We start from the raw sequence: 19547 nt of genomic DNA on the forward strand, positions 1-19547 counted from the left end.
CAGTCACTCATCAAGGGACACAGTCACCCGCCAAGGGAAACCTGGCTCGGGAGGCAGCTGAAGTAGGCCTGCCGCAGGTCCTTCTGCACAAAAAGTTCATATTTTCATGAAAATCTTACCGATGTGTTTAGCAGGCTTGCTTGTTTCATTTCCTCCCCCCATTATTCAGTGCCTACTTGGTTTACCACTAGAGGGCATTGTTGGCAGTGATATCAAGAGAAAGCATACTAGAGCATTTTGCCAAAAAATTTTGTGCAATCTTTTTCAATTTTCATTTCGGCCAGTAAATAAAAACATACATTGAAAAACTACTTCATTTAATATTTTATTTTTATATTTTATGCATCCCAAATACTGAGCTTCTAGGCTTTTTGTGTGTATTAATTTAATAAAAGAGAAATCATTGTAAACTTTGGTTCCGGTTTTCTAACAAACGTTAAATCTAGAATCTGTCAGTTTTCCCCCTGAAATGTAATACACTCTCACACATCCTCTCTTGGAATGTTATTGAGCACTTGGAGACTCATTATTTTTTATTTCCCAAAAGAGTGAAACTATTCTATTTTCCATATCATGCCATTCCTGATATTTGTCAGAGGATCTCAAACTAGCAAGGGACCTTCAGTTTATCTAGTTCAACTATTTATAATAGACAGAATTTCTTCTACACAGTGATGAAGGGTTGTCTAAACCTCAAAATGATAAGAGAAGCGTTTTCCATTTTGGGACAACTGTATTATTTATTAGAAAGTTCATCAGGTGAAGGCAGAAGTTTGCCTCTTTGAAATGTATTGTATTAGATAAGATCTTCTAGTTGTAGATAACAGGAACCAAATCAAGCTTGCTTATGAGAAAGGGGGGGTAGATTAGTTGTTAGAAAACAGAGGTGTCCGGGGCCTTTTGGGGGCAGGGGGCAAGGAAAGGGAGAGCATTAGGACAAATACCTAATGCATGTGGAGCGTGAAACCTAGATGACGGGTTGATGGGTACAGCAAACCACCATGGCACATTGTGCCTACGTAAAAAACCTGCACATTCTGCACATGCATCCCAGAACTTAAAGAAGAAAAAGAAAACAGAGGTGTCTTGTGGGCTGTGGGTAACTGGACACCTGACATCTGTCGGTACTCAGTCTCTCTCAGTCTGCTGCATCTGCTTCCTTCTATGTAATTACTTCATTCATTTCTCTCTGCACATCAGGATTTTCTGCTTCTTGCATCCCCATGGTGAAATATGCCATTTGAATGATAAAAATGATGAATAACTTTTGTTACCTAGCTGGAGTAGGCTGTTGCAGCATTCTATGAAGCTGGCCACCTCGGGATGGTGCAGTATGTGATTTGATCTGTCGTTCCCAGGGTCAAGTGTCCATTCTCACACTGCCTTCATGGTGAAGTAGGTCTCTTGGTTGGATGCTTTGTTGTGTGGGTTTCCAGGTCTGTGGATGAGGCACTCCATAAGCCCTTGGTAATGGTGCTGGCTAAGGCTGTGCAGGCAGGAAAAGAAAACACATACTTAGGATGGGTATCTCTCCCTGTGAGGATGAATGGCTGACTGGTCTTTCCAGGATGGAAGGGTTCCATGTGGTCAACTTGCTACTAAGTGGCTGGTTGATTCCCTCAAGGAATATTGCCATACTGAAGATTCAACGTGTATCTCTGTTGGATGTTCAGAGGTAACAGTAGGTAGACGGGCATTGGTAAGTGAGGTTCATGCTGTCAGGCTCACACATAGCCTCCATTTCTGCCACCATGCCCACCCTGTTCATGTGTCCATCATGCATGCTCTGGGTGACCAATGACAAAGACTAGTTAATGTCAAGAGGCTGAGTCATTTCATTTTACTTGGTTGTTCAGTGCTTTTTCCATGGTAGATGCTTTCTGGTGGGTATCCACATGTAAGACACAAGTCTTGACACTTTATACATTCACCCATTTGTCTACCCACATGCCTTTTCCTCAGACTCCTTGTCTCTGATCTTCCAGTCCTTTTCCTTCCAGTTCCCTGCCTGCACAACTAGGCCATTGGCCATTTCCTAGGAATTTATATGTATTTTCACCTTGGCTCATATCTCCTTCTACCCAAAGTGGATGACCAGTTATACTGCTCATAATCTGCCATTGGGAAGATTTCCTCTTTACTCTCTTTCCCTGAATGTGGTTGTAATGAAGCCACTGTCTATTTTTTGGTTTTCATCCACATGCTGAGCCAATCCATCCATAAACCAAGCTTTGACTTCTTTCTTTCTTTTATCTGGTCATACAGGACCCCTCTGGCCCACCCTCCCTCATTCTTGCCCAAATATGTTCCTAAGTACAAGGGTTGGGGGTATTGACTGGTATAGCTGTGCTTGGTGATATGGGGTCTTGGTTTCCTACTCATGAAACTTACTCACGCCTTCCAGCCCTGTTCAGGTTTAATCCCACATATATCAGCACTCCCTTACAATGGACTGCTACTAGCAGGACTGGAAGGCATGAGTAAGCATCATGTGGCTTTATGGTTTAGCGGATCCTACAGAATTCAGTGCATAATAAGCATTTCCAGATGGGTCATTTGGTCTCTCGTGGTCAATTGTTCCATCACTTCTAGGACCTAAACACACCAAAAATAAGAGCTGTTTTTCAAAGCGCATGTAATTTGCTGTTGATGGCATGGTTTTGCTCCATAATCTCAAGTTATGATTTGTGATTCTTTCACTTGAGCTTGCCAAACACTCTTTACTACATCTTTTCCCACCACATGACACCTCTTACCATGGGGCCTGTTGAATCATACAGACCAAGTGACAGGGCTGATTGCACTGTGGCCTGGTCCTGCTTTGACACCTTTTCTTGCTCAAGGCCCCACTCAAAGCTGGAAGCTTCCCATATCGCCTGATATATGGGCTGTAGAAATATCACCAGGCATGAAATATATTACCTCCAGAGCTCAAGGAAGCTGACAAGTGGTGGCCTTTCTTTGTGGTAAGAGATGGAGACGCAAGATGCAGCAATTTGTCTTTAGTTTGGAAGAGCTAACCCTACACACCACTCACCTACTGGACTCCCCAAAACTTCACTGAAGTAGCTAGTCATGAATCTTCACAGGTTTTATCTCTCATCTCTTGGAACACACGTCAGTGATAATAAAAAATATAGATTTGCCCCTCGTCCCTGGTTTCTGACACAGATCTTCTAAAATTCTTGGAATTTCCTTAGTGATAGGGGTAATAGAATCATCTTTTGGTATTCATAACAAATATCTTTCAACCATACTTGAGTTTATGCTAGCAAAGTGACTCTTGATGGGCCCCTAAATAGCTTCAGGAGGGGAGCTAGTTGCCAGAGGAGTCGACCATTGTAATTAGTGGGTTGAAACTTTCAACTTCACCTCTGAACCTCCAGGGAGGAGAAAGAAACTAGAGATTGAGTTTAATCACCAATGACCGATGGTTTAATCAATCATGCCTACATAATCGAACCTCCATCATAACCCCTAAACGATGAGATTCAGAGAGCTTCTGGGTTGACGAACACATCCAGGCACTGGGATAGTGGTCCTCCCAGAGAGGGCATAGAAGCTCTACATTCCTTCTCCCATACCTTGCCCTTTGCATCTCTTCCATTTGGCTGTTGCTAAAATGTATCCTTTACAGTAAAGCAGTAAGTAAACTGTTTTCCTAAGTTCTGTGAGGCCTTGTAGCAAATTATCAAACCTGAGGTGAGGATTATGGGAGCCCCATTTTGTAGCCACGTCAGACAGAAGTATGTGTTCACTGGAGACCCAATACTTACAACTGGAATCTAAAGTAAGAGCAGCTTTGTGGGACTGAGTCCTTAAATCTGTGGGGCCCAACTCGAATCCCGGATAGTTAGTGCCAGAAATGAATTGAATCATAGGACACTCAATTGGTGTCAGAGGATTGGAGAGTTGCAGACTTTTTTGGTTAAGGGAAAGACCCTACACATTGATATCATAAGTGTTGTAAGTAAAAACAACACAGAATGTCTTACCAAGGCCACCAGTATACTAACCACCTCCTGCTTGACCTATCCAAAGCATATGATGTCATGATGTAGTAGATGAGTGTGATATTCTATGGGATATCCTGGTGGTCCAGACCTTTTAGGACCAGATAGTAGTCCCTTATTATCCGTGGGAAATATGTTCCAAGATTCTCAGTGTGTGCCTGAAACTGGATTGTAGTGAACCCCATACATACTATGCATGAGTTTCTCTTTCCTTCTCAATGTAACAGATAAAAGATTCATTCTAACCATAGATCTTAACAACCTCAGCATATGAGAACTTTTAGTTTCAACTTAAAGGAAGCAATTTACAGCTTTTCTTTGGCATATCGAATTGCCAGCATCACTACTTTTGCATTTTAGGGCCATTATTAAGTGAAATAACGGTTATTTGAAGAAACACTGTGATACTGTGACAGTCGATCTGATAACAGAGATGGCTGCTAAGTGACTAATGGGTGGGTAGTGTACACAGTAGAGAGATGCTGGACAAAGGGAGGATTCACGTCCAGGGTGGGCTAGAGCAGGACAGCTTGAGATTTCATTCTGCTACTCAGAATGACATGCAGTTTAAAACTTTGGGCGAGGGCACCACACTAAACGTGTTCTTGATCCTGTCTGGGTACTCTTCCTGTATCTTGCTGATGAGGAAAGTACCCATCCCAGACCCAGTCCCCCGACCCAAAGAGTGAGCCATCTGGAAACCCTGTAGGCAGTCACAGCTCTCAGCATGGATTGTTTATTTCCTGAATTTTCCATGTAATACGTTCATACCATGTTGACTATGGATAACCGAAACTGTGGAAAGCAAAACCACAGATAAGGTGGGACTACTGTATTGTGAACAAGGGCAGGAGAATTCACGTAACATAAAGGCAAAAATATAGGAGAATATTACCATCTATCCCATGTGAATGTGAAAGATTTATTATCCTGTTTTCTATTAGGGATGGAAAAAGAGTGCATGTGCCAAGTCAGTGAGCACATACCATGTACCTGAGGTTTAATTAATCTAGTCATGTTACCTCTTCCAGCACCACAGCTACAATTCAAGTACTTCTTGGTTAAATCTACAGTAGGCTATAGTCAGTCTCAACGATCTATCTGGCATCTGAAGGAGTGAGATTGCTTGCTTAAGTGGAGATATGAGGGGTCATTATCCTTGCATTCATTAGGTCTTTAATAGTATCCTAATCTCTGTCATTCCTCCTGGGACACAATATTATTTTTGATTCATTATCTTGGCCAGGGGTATGGAGGGAATTTTCAGAGGTTTCCATATTACTTTCCCCACTATGATAACTCTTGCTCCACAGAGCAATGACTCTTCAATATGAAGCTTTTTCTAAGTGGAAAATCTATCGATTCCAATTATGCACTTGTAGACTGGGGAAATGACCACAGTGTGAGTTGGCAGACTCAGTGGCTCCATTGAGAATCTGATTTTAGATAGGACTTCATTTGCTACCTGTCCCCTATAGGCCCTCATTCTAACAGGGAGGAGTTGTGATGACATCTCCAGGCATTAACATCATCATCTCAGGTCCTGTGTCTAATAATCCTTTCTCCAGTGTACAGTCCACTGAGTAAGTGGTTGTGTATCCCTTTGAAGAGGGGCCAGAGGAATCATTATGGTACATATTTTTCATGGTATTGTAGGGTCCTTTCTCCTAGGAACCTGGATACATCTTTAATCAATGGGTCTAAATATGCAAGTTTGACTCAGCTCTGGGAACTGAGCAAACAATTGTGACTTATATTGGGGTGATTGCCCTCATACTCCTGCTCCTTCATTCTTGCTTTTTAAAAAAATTATATATATTGAGCAACATCCTTGTTGACTGCCCATCTGTTTTCCCTGAGAGACAGTGTGTACTATTAACCATCTTCACAACTCCTTGAGCATAAAGTCTCCTTGACTCTTCCCATGGTCTTGCTAGTTCTTATATTAGTTGTGGCCTCCTGGCTTCTGGGGGTTAAGTATAGCCACCTGGCCTCTATTACTTCAGGGCCTCATCGTCTCCCTAGATATTAATGCACCACACTCCTATAGCTAATATAGAGCATGTTACAATTTTCTCCATCCTTTTACTTTATTTTTTTATCAGTTTTATTGATATACATTATAAATAAAAATTGTGTGTGTTTTCAGGTTCAACATGATGTCTTGATATATGTATAAATTGTGAAATGATTATCACAACCAAGCTAGTTAACTTACTCATTAGCTCACATAATTATCATTTTTTGTGTGTAGTGAGAATGTTTAAGACCTACTCTGTTGACAATTTTCAAATACACAATATATTATTATTGACTATAGTCATCATGCTGTTACAATAGCTCTCCAGAACTTATTCCATCCTTTTACTTTTGATATTTCTGTGACCTTATATTTAAAGTTTGGTCTCTTATAAATGACACTTACAAATCTCATTGATGGGGTTACATCATGATAAACCCACATATGTTAAAAATATAAGTTGAAAGTACATGTTTGATTTACAATATTGTCAATTTACAGTGGGCTTATCTGAGTGGAAGCCCATTGTAAGTCTAAAGAATGCATGTTGCTTTTGCACCATTGTAAAGTCAAAAAACTATAAGTCAAAGGAATGTAAGTGAAGGACCATCTGTATTGGGCCTTTTTTTAAAAAAAAATCCAGTCTTATAATATCTGACTTTCTAATTGAAGCATTTAGTATGTTTACGTTTAAAGCAATTACTGATATGGTTGGGTATAAATCTACAAAGTTATTAAACTTTTTTTGATCTATTTCTATTTTTGTTTCTTCTTTCCTGCTGTCTTTGGGATGAATCAAAATTTTTTATTACTTTAGTTTTAAAAGGAATGTTTAAAAAGAGTTGGTCTTTTAGATTTGCCCATGTATTTACTGTTGCTGGAGCTTTTCATTTTTTTAAAATTCCACATTTCCTTTAGCCCAAAAAACTTCTTTTAGAATTTTTATAGAGCATATCTGCTGGTGATAACTTTCTTCAATTTCAGTATGTTTGAAAATGTCTTTATTTCACTTTTGCTGAAAAAAATTTTCATTAGCTCAAAAGTCCTAGGTTGGCAGTTTTATCTTTTTTTTCCACACTTTAAAGATGTCATTTAATTGTCTTTTGACTTCCACCATTCTTATAATCATTTCTTTGAGTATATCTTTTTTTCCCCGTCACTTTAAAGATTTTATTTTATTTTTAGTTTGAAGTAGATAACTATGATGTTCTTAGGAATTTTTTCTTATATTGTCCTATTTGGGGTTCACTGAGCTTCTTAAATATGTGAGTGACGTCTTTCATCAGTTTTGGAAAATTCACAGACATTATCTTTGCAAATATTGCTTCTTCCTCCCTTTTTATTATCAAAAAAGATTTATTGAAACAATGCCCTACTAAAGGAAGATGAACTTTATTTTTTATTATTTTTAATTTTTTAAATTTCAGTAGCTTTAGGGGTACAAGTGGTTTTTGGCTACATGAATGAATTGTATAGTGATGAAGTCTGGGATTTTAGTCACCTGAGGTAGGGTACATTGTATCCCAATAAGTAGTTTTTCATCCGTCACCTCCTTCCCATCCTTCCCCCTTCTGAGTCTCCAATGTCCATTATATCACTTCGCATGCCTTTATTTTTTAACTTTATGCTGGGCATTATGTAAAAAGATGTGTAGATACTGAAATACATGTATTTCCCTCTAGGAAGGGCACACTTTTCCCTCTACCAGGCAGTGTGTTTGAAGGCCAGTTGCTTCAGTCTCATCAGAAATTGAGTTGGGATGAGGGTGGGTTACAGTTTTAGGTGGTTTCAGTTCTCATATATTTTCCAATATATTGATAATAAAATAGGTTTGCTTTTAATTACAGCTGTTCTCTTCATTTGACTTTGGGATATAATTCTTAAGAGACTATGGAGATCTCCTTCTACCTTTCCAAGAGTACCCCAACTTTACCTACAGCCCAGCATTCATCAAAAGTCTTCTGGGTAAAGGCTGACTGGTGCGGAGGACTGGATATGCTTTTGGGGGATCCTCTGGATTCCAAGTAGCACTCATGCTAATTTGGCTATTAGAAACTCTGCTGGATTTTCCTTTGTCTTGGAAGAAGAAACCCTCGTCTTATGACACAATCATTTACCCATCCCAAACTCGGCAAATGTCACCAGAGAGGAAAAGGCTCTTCGTATCTGGAATTTCAGTCTTCCAGACTTTCAGACTTCTTCACACCATTAAACTTTTTCTTTTTTTTTTTAGTTAATCCATCTCCCCTCACCACCACTACTTGTTACAGTGAGAGCTATGGTCCACCACACTCTTTTATATCATAATCTATAACAGAACTCATCTAAATTATTTGTAATCCTTATGAAAACAATGCAAATTAGACGTTATCATCTTTACTTACAGATTAAAATTAACAACATCCTACTTGTTAGCAACAAAGTGAGAATTTCAGTGCAGGTGGAACTCTCTATGCCTCTAGAATGTATACACACCTCTTTTCCCCAGCCTGCCCCCTTCACTCTTTCTATTGTAAGTGTGGTGCTGCAAGGTGATTCAGAAAATATGAGGTACTTTGTGGTCAAATCAATCTAAGAAATGTTGTAGGCTATTTCCCCTCTTTAAGATTCACAATATCCATCAGCATGTTAAAAGTCCTATGGTAAACAACTTTAATAGAATGCTTTCTAAACTTATTTGACCTCAGGACTTCCCCCAACCTCAGCAAATAAAACCTATTAACAGTCCACAGAACTAGAGTTATGTGGAGTACATTTTGTAAAAAAGCAGCACTACATTATTCTGCCTTGCAGATACTACTGGTTATAATATTCTAAAAGGTCATCTCTGCATTATTTAATAATAATTCACCAAGGCATTTGACAAAAACTTCAGTGCTAAATTTTATTAATTTTATCATTCCCTATGGAAGAAACACATTTAACTGAATATTTAAAATAAATATATGTTAAGCCATGACTTAAAAAAAAAAAAGAAAATAGTAAATGTAAGAGAGAATAAACAGTTAGCATAATAAGGTTCATCCTTATTTCAAATATATTCTCTTACCTAAATTACAAGATGAGTTGCTCTACCCATATCAGTAATGAATCATTTGGTTGCACGTAAAAATGCTATTTTAAAAGTATTTTCATATCAAAATGGCAAGGAAGGTCAGGAACAGAGAAATTTATAACTGTTCATACAGAAGTCATAAAAACAGAAGTATTTTCACCATAGGTTAGATGCATTAGGTATCACTAGCTTGCCCTGAAGTTTTTATGTGGATTTGACTATCAAGGCTAAAGTAAAACCTGTAAAATATTTATTTTGCAGGAAATGTGTTAGAATATGTTCATTTGGTTAAGACTCATGGAGTGAAGTTTCTTATGAACTAACAATTAAGTTGGCCTCCACTGGATCTTCTGGAATTTCGACTAAATTTTAAAGTAAATGAAGATCCATGATCTTCTTTGAGGCAGAAGGAGTCTTTTGTGTGATTTGAAGGCATCATGGCTATAATCTGCTTAGTAGTGAAGTTCAGTGTATTGAACACAGATGTACCAAGCAATTGCTATGTCCCATAACATGGTGACATACTCCCTGATTCCAAATACCAGATGTTTGCTGAGGAACACGTTGACTGTCCTTGACTAAGAAGCCTCTTTACATTTATCTCCCCCGTGTTAAATCAATAAATGCTGATAAATGGTGCCCGTTATAGGGAATATAAAAACATAACTTCTACCTTAGAAAAATGTAGTCATCTCTCACACACCCATAATCTCAGTTTAATCACTTGTCAAGTCTTTGTCAATCTTGTTTCATCCATACCTCTTTCCACTTTCCATCAGCCCTAGCCCTTCCACCCGAAATGGATTCAGAATGAGTCCCTAAAAACTTTTTGTTGGCCGGGCGCGGTGGCTCATGCCTGTAATCCCAGCACTTTGGGAGGCTGAGGCGGGCAGTTCACGAGGTCAGGAGATGGAGACCGTCCTGGCTAACACGGTGAAACCCCATCTCTACTAAAAATACAAAAAATTTAGCCTGGTGCGGTGGTGGGCGCCTGTAGTCCCAGCTACTCAGGAGGCCGAAGCAGGAGAATGGTGTGAACCTGGGAGGGTAGAGCTTGCAGTGAGCCAAGATTGCGGCACTGCACTCCAGTCTGGGCGACAGAGCCAGACTCCGTCTCAAAAAAAAAAAAAAACTTTTTGTTGCCTATACATCCCTTTCTTGTTTAATAAACCTTTTATTTTGGAAGCATTTTAGGTTTACAGAAAAATTACAAAGAGCGCACAGAGAGTTCCCATATACTCCACAGCAAGTTTCCCCTATGATTAACACTTTATATTAGTATGGTATATTTGCCACAATTGATGAATGTTAATGTTATTATTATAATTAGAGTCTATGATTTATACAGATTTCCTTAGTTTTAAAAAAAATCTAATATCCATGTTTTGTCCTGGGAACAGATCCAGGATACCACATTCTATCTAGTTGTCATGTATCCTTAAACTCATCTTGGCTGTGGGTTTTCTCAGACTTTCTCTGTTTTTTATAATCTTGACAGTTTTGAGGAACACTGGTCAGGTATTTTTGTAAAATATCCCTTAATTGGAACTCTTCTGATATTTTTCTCATATTCAGATTGAGGCTTGGGGGTTTGGAAAGGAAGATTACAGAGGTAAAGTGCCATACCCCTCACATCATATCAGTAGTACATACTATCAGCATGACTTGTCTCTGTTGATGTTAACCTTGATCACTTGTCAGTTTCTTCACTGTAAAGTTGTCCTTTCCCCCCTATTTCCATACAGTACTCTTTGGAAGGAAATTATTATGTGCAGTCCACACTAAAAGAGTGAGAAATAAAGCCCCACCTTCTTTAAGGTGAACTCTCAACATAAATTATTTAGAATTCTTCTGCCAGGAAATTTGTCTATTCTCCTGCATTTATCTACCTATTTATTCAATCATTTATTTATATCAGTATGTACTCACGGATAGTTTTATCTTGGATTATAAATACTTATTTATTCTGTTGCTTAAGTTGTTCCTTCTTTGGCCATTAGGAGCACCTGCAGTTGATTCCTGTGTCCCTTTGACATACTGCCATCATTGGGAGTTTTTATTTGTTCATCTTTTGAGCATTTCCTTAACTGTGATTCAGGCTCATCTTATATATTACTTCTCACCCAGTTCTGGAATCAGTCATTTCTGGGTCCTTTATTGGAAAATGATACTAGATCTATGATCTGGGCTCCTCTAGGTATGCTCATTGCTGCGGGGATATCACTGCTTCAAGGACTTCTCAGCTGACAGAGCAGGGAAACATATGCTTATATCCGCATATCTGTAAGGATTTCTGCCCCGCTGGATTTTGGACTTGCATGGGTCCTGTAACCCCTTTGTTTTGGCCAATTTCTCTCACTTGGAATGGCTATATTTACCTAATACCTGCACCCCCATTATATCTAGAAAGTAACTAGCTTGCTTTTGTTTTTATGGACTCACAGGTGGAAGGGACTTGCCTTGTCTCAGATGAGACTTTGGACTGTGGACTTTTGGGTTGATGCTGAAATGAGTTAAGACTTTGTAGGACTGTTGGTAAGGCATGATTGGTTTTGAAATCTGAGGACATAAGACTTGGAGGGGCCAGGGGCGGGATGATATGGTTTGGCTCTGTGTCCCCACCCAAATCTCATCTTAAATTGTACTCCCACAATTCCCACATATTGTGTGAGGGACCTGGTGGGAGATAATTTGAATCATGGGGCGGTTTCACCATACTGTTCTCACTGTAGTGAATAAGTCTCATGAGATATGATGGTTTTATCGGGAGTTTCTGCTTTTGCATTTTCCTCATTTTTCTCTTGCTGCTGCCATGTAAGAAGTGCCTTTCACCTCCTGTCATGATTCTGAGGCCTCCCCAGCCATGTGAAACTTTAAGTCCAATTAAACCTCTTTTTCTTCCCAGTCTCAGGTATGTCTTTATCAGCAACATGAAAACAGACTAATACATTACACATCTGAAAAAGGTCTAATATATCCTGCATCTATAAGTAACTCAAATTTACAAGAAAAAAAAAACAACCCCATTAAAAAGTAGGAAAAGGACATAATCAGACACTTTTCAAAAGAGACATACATGCGGCCAACCAGCATATGAAAAAAGCTCAACGTGACTGATTAAAGAAATGCAAATCAAAACCATCATGAGATATCATTTCACACCAGTCAGAATGGCTACTGTTAAAAAGTCAAAAAATAATAGATGCGGGCGAGGTTGCAGAGAAAAAGAAACACTTATACACTGCTGCTGTGAGTGTAAATTAGTTCAACCATTGTGGAAGACAGTGTGGCAATTCCACGAAGACCCAAAAACAGAAATACCATTTAACTCAGCAATTGTGTTACTGGGTATATACCCAGAGGAATATAAATCATTCTGTTATAAAGACACAAACTCACATATGTTCATTGCAGCACTATTCACAATAGTAAAACATGGAATCAACCTAAATGCTCACCAATGGTAGACTGGATAAAGAAAATGTGGTACATATACACCATAGAATACTATGCAGCCATCATAAAAAGAATGACATGGATAGAGCTGCAGGCCGTTATCCTTAGCAAACTAGTGCAGGAAGGGGAAACCAAATACCACAGTTCTCACTTACACAGGAGCTAAATGATGAGAACATATGAACACATAGAGGGAACAACAAACACTGGGGCCTATCAGAGGGTGGAGATTGGAGAAGGGAGAGGATCAGGAAAAATAAATAATGAGTACTAAGCTTAATACCTGGGTGATGAAATAATCTGTACGACAAACTCCCATGACAAAAGCTTATCTGTATAATGAACTTGCACATATGCCCCTGAACTTAAAAGTTAAATTTAAAAAATGGTGGTATTTTAATTTTGTTATTTTTAGGCATTTATGACTTGCAATTCTTTTATAAAGAACTTTACCTATTCAACTATTTGGTTTCCACGAAAAACAATTTGTACAGGAAGACTTGATTTTTCTCTTTATATTTTAGTTTTCAGCATAATAAATTGACACTCTAACATTCCTTAAAGGCGGCCAATTAGTTTTTCAGTACTTTTTTTTTGAGACGGAGTCTTGCTCTGTTGCCCAGGCTGGAGTGCAGTGGTGCCATCTCGACTCACTGCAAGCTCCCGGGTGCACGCCATTCTCTTGCCTCAGCCTCCTGAGTAGCTGGGACTACAGGCACCCGCCACCACACCAGGCTAATTTTGTGTATTTTTAGTAGAGACGGGATTTCACTGTGTTAGCCAGGAAGGTCTCGATCTCCTGACCTCATGAACCGCCTGCCTCGGCCTCCCAAAGTGCTGGGATTACAGGTGTGAGCCCCTGTGCCTGGCCAGTTTTTCAGTATTTTTAACTATCATTATGAGCTCATGGATTTTCACCTAATTTTATATGTTTCAGTCAATTGCTATTATTATTATTAATCTTGAGCATCAAGTTTTCTTTTGTTTTTTGTTTTTTGTTTTTTTGATCCATGGTACTCTTCAATCGGCAATGAAGACTTAAACCCAGTACTCTTTAACAGTTTCTGTGCTGTCTAGTTCCAAGTTTACTTCCCACATTGCCTGCCTCAGACCTGGAATGAACCATTTTTTAAGGATTCCTGGTTCCTTTTAGAGACTACAATTTGGGTTCTAGGATAGTGTGTTGTTCCTATGCTGATCATTACTTTTAGGCCTTTTCCATGCTAGAGCTACAAAATGTATATTTTAAAAGGAAACAACACTCATGACTTTATACTGATATTTCCAATTTGAATTTAGTATCACATGCTTTTTACTCAGCTTCTATTTTACAATTGTATTTCTTATGCTGAAAATCTTGATTCCAAGTAACAATAACCTAATTTATTATTTGAAAGGAGACAGATACAAAAGAAAACCTACTCCATGATTCCATTTACACAAAGTTCAAAAAACAGGCAACAGAAACTTATAATATGCAGAGATTAGTGCTTGGGAGGAAACGTTATAAGGAAAGAGTGATTGCCATAGAGTCAGGATAGTACCTACATTTAGAGGAAGAGAGAGGATTGTGATTGGAAGCAGCACTTGAGAAGTTCTGGGCATTTTGGCAATGTGTTGCTTCTTTACCCAGGTGGTAACTACGTGGGTGTCCATTTTATAATAGTTCATTTATATATATATATATATATGGGGTCTTACTATGTTGCCCAGGCTGGTCTTGAATTCCTGATGTCAAACGATCCTCCTGCCTCAGCCTACTGAGTAGCTGGGATTACAGGTCCATGGCACCATGCCTGGCTTATAATAGTCCTTAAATGCCTCATTTATGTTTCATGACTTTTTCTCTCTGTGCTGTTGAGGGAGGAGGTGAGAATCAACTCTGGAGATGGGGCCTGGAGCACCGGACCAAACTGAAGACTAGCTAAAACAGAAATGGGCCAGAAGTATCTTTCCATAACAGACCCCCATCAGTGGGCCATGAAGTTTACCATTGCCATAACAACGTCTGGAAGTTACCGTCCATTTGCAAGACAATGATCCAACTCAGAAGTTATCACCACTTTTCTAGAAATTTCTGCATAATCTGCCCCTTACTTTGCATGTAATTAAAAGTGGTTATAAATGTGACTGCAGAGCTCCCCTGAGCTTCTGCTGTCAGCACACTGTCTGTGGGGTATCCCTGCTCTGCAGGAGCAGTCATGGAGCCGTACCACCACTGCCTCAATACAGCCGCTTTCTTCTGTCCATCCGCTTGCCCTTGAATTATTTCCTGAGCAAAGCCAAGAACCCTCCCTGGCTAAGCTCCAATTTAGAGCTTACCTGCCCTGCATCATTATATTTCTTAAATTAAAAAATAAAGTAAGAAAAGAAAATCCAAAAACAAACAGATGGACAAAACCATGCCTCCTGATTTCTTCCGAGAAGTTGTAGCTAAAGTAGTCTGTGTCCTCCTCTGACATAAGCCTCCAGGCCCAAGCCAGGTGCAGTATTGAATTGAAAGATGGTAACAGTAATCGGTGAAGAGAAATCATCTCTGTAGCCTGGGAGACATAATTTGTTCATCATTTATTTGTTCATTCAATAAACCTTCACTGAGGTCCTCCTGTGTGTGAGGCACTGGTCTAGGCACAGGGAGTACAGAGATGAGTAAGTTAGGATGTTGCCTGTGAGAAGAGGGCGGTGGGGCTTTAGATGGTAATACTCATCTAAATCAACCCATACAATATGGATTCAGGATGCTATGACACATATTTTTACAGAACAAAGTGGGGGAAATGAGTAATAATTCAGTGAAACATAACAAACACTCTAGCTTTGTTTTGTTTTTTTAAATCAGAAAAGGATATTATACAGGGAATGAAGAGTTCAGAAAAATATTTACTGATTTTTAAAGGAAGAGCTGTCAACATTTGAAACCTGTTCCCTACTTTGAACCCTTAAAAAATGAAAACAGTTAGGATCTGAAGTTCTAGAAAGTGAAGAAACATTGTTTGCATGTATAGTTCAGTATAGTGTGGAAGGTTCTCTGTGGAGGTAGGCACAATCTGATGTATTCAGTTTACAAGTGCCCAGAATAACTAATATTTAATTATTCATTCTCTACAGGAAAATCTGAATTAAATTTGATAAGCTGAGAATAATGGCTGATAAGAGTGACATTTAGTCTTACTACGATGCTCTCACAGTACAACTTAAATTTGAGAGCTGGGTGGGAAGCACTGAATCATGAGGTACTTCAACTTTCCAGAAAGATTAAGTGATTTTGATTTTCCTGAAGTCCTACAGCTAGGGAATGATAAGGCCAGAGATAGGATCTACGCCTCTATGCCACTTTGATTGGGCCACGGCTCTGCATTTCTCTGGAGTAGAGCTCCCGGAGGAAACTAACAGTCTCTGAGCTATGGATTTGGGGCTCTTTCCACCAAACCCTGATGCCATCTGCTTGTGCCCTTCAGCATTGAGCTAGGAGACATAATCAACTCATCTATCTGGCAGTCTCGAAAGATGCAGGATCTGCCTATTTGAGAAAGAGAGGAGCTTATGTAATTAGCAAGCAGCTTTGCCTCATAGAGAGAAGAGGTGGTCTATAACCTCTGCTAAGAAAGTTTCTGCTCCGGCTAGGGGTCCTTGGATTCCTCCTTGCTCAATTCCATCGCACAGGATGAAAGGTCAGTGGAGCACCTAATTTGTTTTTTAATCCCAGCTAAGAAAAAAATGAAGAAAGAGAACTGCATGTCTGACCTTTATATACTAAGGGTGTTGCAGATGTTGTCTTAGCACTTGACGTTATTTTCACCCCTTTCAATGCTAGTCCTTGGTGTCCTGACTGCTGGACAGGAGCAGGAACGTCCTGGTTCTCTTGAGCAAATCTACAGCTAAAAATGAAAGCTAGTGGTCCTCCAGCCCCTAGAACTTTTACACCCAATTCTTCCAAGGGTTTTGCAAGCATCCAATTCTATGTACTGTGAAAGGACAATAAATCTCAGGACCTTAACATCACTAAGCCAAAGGGGAAAGTCAAGCTAGGAACTGCCTAGGGCAAACCTGCCTCCCATTCGATTCCTAAAAAACATAGCTAGTAAGATTAAAAAAAAAACAAAAAAAAAAAAAACAAAAACCACACACCTCCCTCCTCCCTCACAATTTGGCCACAAGGAAATCCCTTGTGGACAAAGAACACACGGAACTCAAAATCATCCCTCTGCTCATGTGAGACAAATTGCATACCCATTGCCTCTTTTGCCATATCCTTTCACTAGGCCAGACTAAGGCATAAGTGATTATTCCTGTAAATTGCTAATTCAATGAAGGGCTAGTCAGAAACTCAAAAGAATGAACTGTTTTTCTCTTATCTACCAATGACCTGGAAGCTCCCTACCTGCTTTGAGTTGTCCTGCCTTTCCCGAGGGAACAAATATAAATCTTACATGTATTGATTGATGTCTCATGTCTCCCTAAAATGTATAAACGCAAGCTGTGTCCTGACCACCCTGGCCACATGTTGTCAGGACTTCCTGAGGCTGTCACGGGCCTGTCCTTAACCTTAGCAAAATAACTTCCTAAACTGATTGAGACTTGTCTCAGATACTCTTTCGTTTACAGTGCTAACGGTTTTCTGTTTGAAATGCAGTTTTGAAAGCAGTTTCTACTTTTCTGGTTGAACTCTGACTGATTACAAACGTTGTAAGAGAGAATTCAAGATGGCTGACTGGAAGCAGCTGATGCACACGGCTCTCACGGAGAGGACAGTGGGGAGTAAATGCTAGCTCTTCAAGTGGATTGTCCAGGAGGCCACGCTGAGATTCATCAAGGAAGCAAGGGGACCCACGGAGAACAGAGAAGAGTAAAGCAGGGCTGCTGACCACCTGGGATGGGTGTGGAGCTTGGGAGGCTCCCCACCAAGAGGAAAGGGTGAGTGAGCAAGATCCCCCCGGGGACCCACACTTCACCCATGCTCCTTTGCAATCCTGGGCATGAGAGATTCCCCCTAAGAGCTCGCCCCACCCCTGTTAACCTCCCACCCTGGGCCTCCATACTGACACACAGAGTTGCCTGCAGTCTGGGCAGAGCCACTGCTGAAGCCCAAGTGGAGCCCCACAGATCCTTGAGCACCCTGTTGCCAGCTGCCCTACCTCCACCAAAAAAGAAGGGCAAGCTCCTTCACGCGCTCCCAGGATAAGTGTTGATAAGGGGTCAGACTGCAGGCCCTGTCTCCACTGCTCCTCCCCAGCAAAGGCCCCCTGGCCTAGGCTCCCAGCGCAACCACCCCACCCCACCTCAGCACTGTGGCCCATTAGGGCTCTGCATTTCTTTGCAGTGTAGCTCCCAGAGGTAACCAACAGCCCCTCTGCCACTCTGTGGTACCTTCTCCTGTTGCCCGCAGACTAGGGAGGAGGAACATGGAGCCTGATTGCTTTCACAGGCGCCTCCAGCACACCGTAGCCACTCAACAGAGAGGAGGTCAGACTGTCTTTCCTGCAAGCTCCTGCCCACTCTGTGCATTTCCAGGCAAGGCCCCTGGGCTTGGAAGTGCAGTCAGTCCTATGGCCAGGGCTCTGCATTTCTCTGCAGTGGAGCTCCCAGAGGCAACTAACAGGCCCTCTGCCACTGGCTGCCATTGCAGTGCCCTCCCGCTGCTGCCCCCAGGCTGGGGAGGGAACGAAAAGTCTGAATGCCCTGGGGAGTCTCCAGCAAGCCAGCAGCTGCCCTGCAGAGAGGCCATGACCCCACAGCACCTTCCCAACAGGGCTTGCAACTTTCTGACTTCCAGTGCACCAACATCGCCCATGTATGAACATTGCAGCTGTGAAAACCTTATCTTCACAGGCCTGTGATTTTCCCTCGAGATCCCACCACCTGACCCTATGTGAGAGTTCAGCTGGTGACTCAGGGACCAGCCTGCCCCTCCCTATCACAACCGGCAACTCAGGCTCCACCCGATCCAGCCCCATCAAGACTCATACACGCTGTCCAGCTGGCCATTTAGAGGCTGGGGAGTTGGAGAACCCCATTCTAATTCTGCTGACACCTGACCATTTCTCCCAGGGCCTGAGATTGGACCCACCCACCCAGCCAATATCACCACAACCAAGATACCCCTGCACAGGCCCAAAGGCGGAGGCCCCCTAATTCCTTTTACATGAAGATGTAGTGCTATCACCTTGGAGAACGGTGAGCCACAATGCCATCTGTATTAATTAGGCTGAGTGATGAAGTTCTGCCCCAAAACCACTGCCACGGAGAGTCGCAAATTAAGCAATCCCTGAGGCTCTCAACTACATTGTGGTTCAGAAAAAGGCTACAGTGTACATCTGATCTAGGAGTCATGAGCTCTGGAACAGAGATGTGATAGGGCAGCAGTTCAAATTCCTGTCTATCTAGGATGAGGTGGTGGTGCACCCTGTATGTCTGGTAGGTAGAATTCATCAGTGAATCTGTCTGGTCCCAGGCTTTTTTTTTTTGGTTGGTAGGTTTTTTATTACTGATTCAATTTTAGAACTCAATTTTGGTCTGTTAAGGGTTTCAATTTCTTCCTAGTTCAATCTTGGAGGTTGCAAGTGTCAAGAAATTTATCCATTTCCTCTAGATTTTCTAGTTTGTGTGCACAGAAAAGAGTTGGTACCAATTCTACTGAAACTGTTCCAAAAAGCTGAGGAAGAGGAACTTCTCCCTCACTTATTCTACAGAGCCAATTATCACACTGATACTAAAATCTGGCAAAGATACAACAAAAAAGAAAACTATAGGCCAATTTTATTTATTTATTTTTTTGAGATGGAGTCTCACTCTGTTGCCCAGGCATGATTTTGGCTCACTGCAACCTCCGCCTCCCAGGTTCAAACAATTCTCCTGTCTCAGCTTCCCGAATAGGTGGCACTACAGGTGCCCACCACCAGGGCCGGCTAATTCTTGTATTTTTAGTAGAGACAGGGTTTCACCATATTGGTCAGGCTGGTCTCGAACTCCTGACCTCAGATAATCTGCCCGCTTCGGCCTCCCA

At 40.9% G+C, this 19547-nt stretch overlaps 1 protein-coding gene across 1 annotated transcript in view; it reads right to left on the reverse strand.

Moving 5' to 3' along the window:
• Window positions 1-844: 844 nt before the first annotated feature.
• LMNTD1 (lamin tail domain containing 1) overlaps window positions 845-19547 on the reverse strand; it is a 208203-nt gene continuing 189500 nt past the window's right edge. Inside the window, exon 10 of the mRNA XM_063639976.1 lies at window positions 845-1486. The gene's annotated coding sequence lies outside the window, so the exon portion shown is untranslated. The remainder of the gene's footprint in view (window positions 1487-19547) is intronic.

Source organism: Symphalangus syndactylus, chromosome 5, assembly GCF_028878055.3.
Source record: "Symphalangus syndactylus isolate Jambi chromosome 5, NHGRI_mSymSyn1-v2.1_pri, whole genome shotgun sequence".
NCBI lineage: Eukaryota > Metazoa > Chordata > Mammalia > Primates > Hylobatidae > Symphalangus > Symphalangus syndactylus.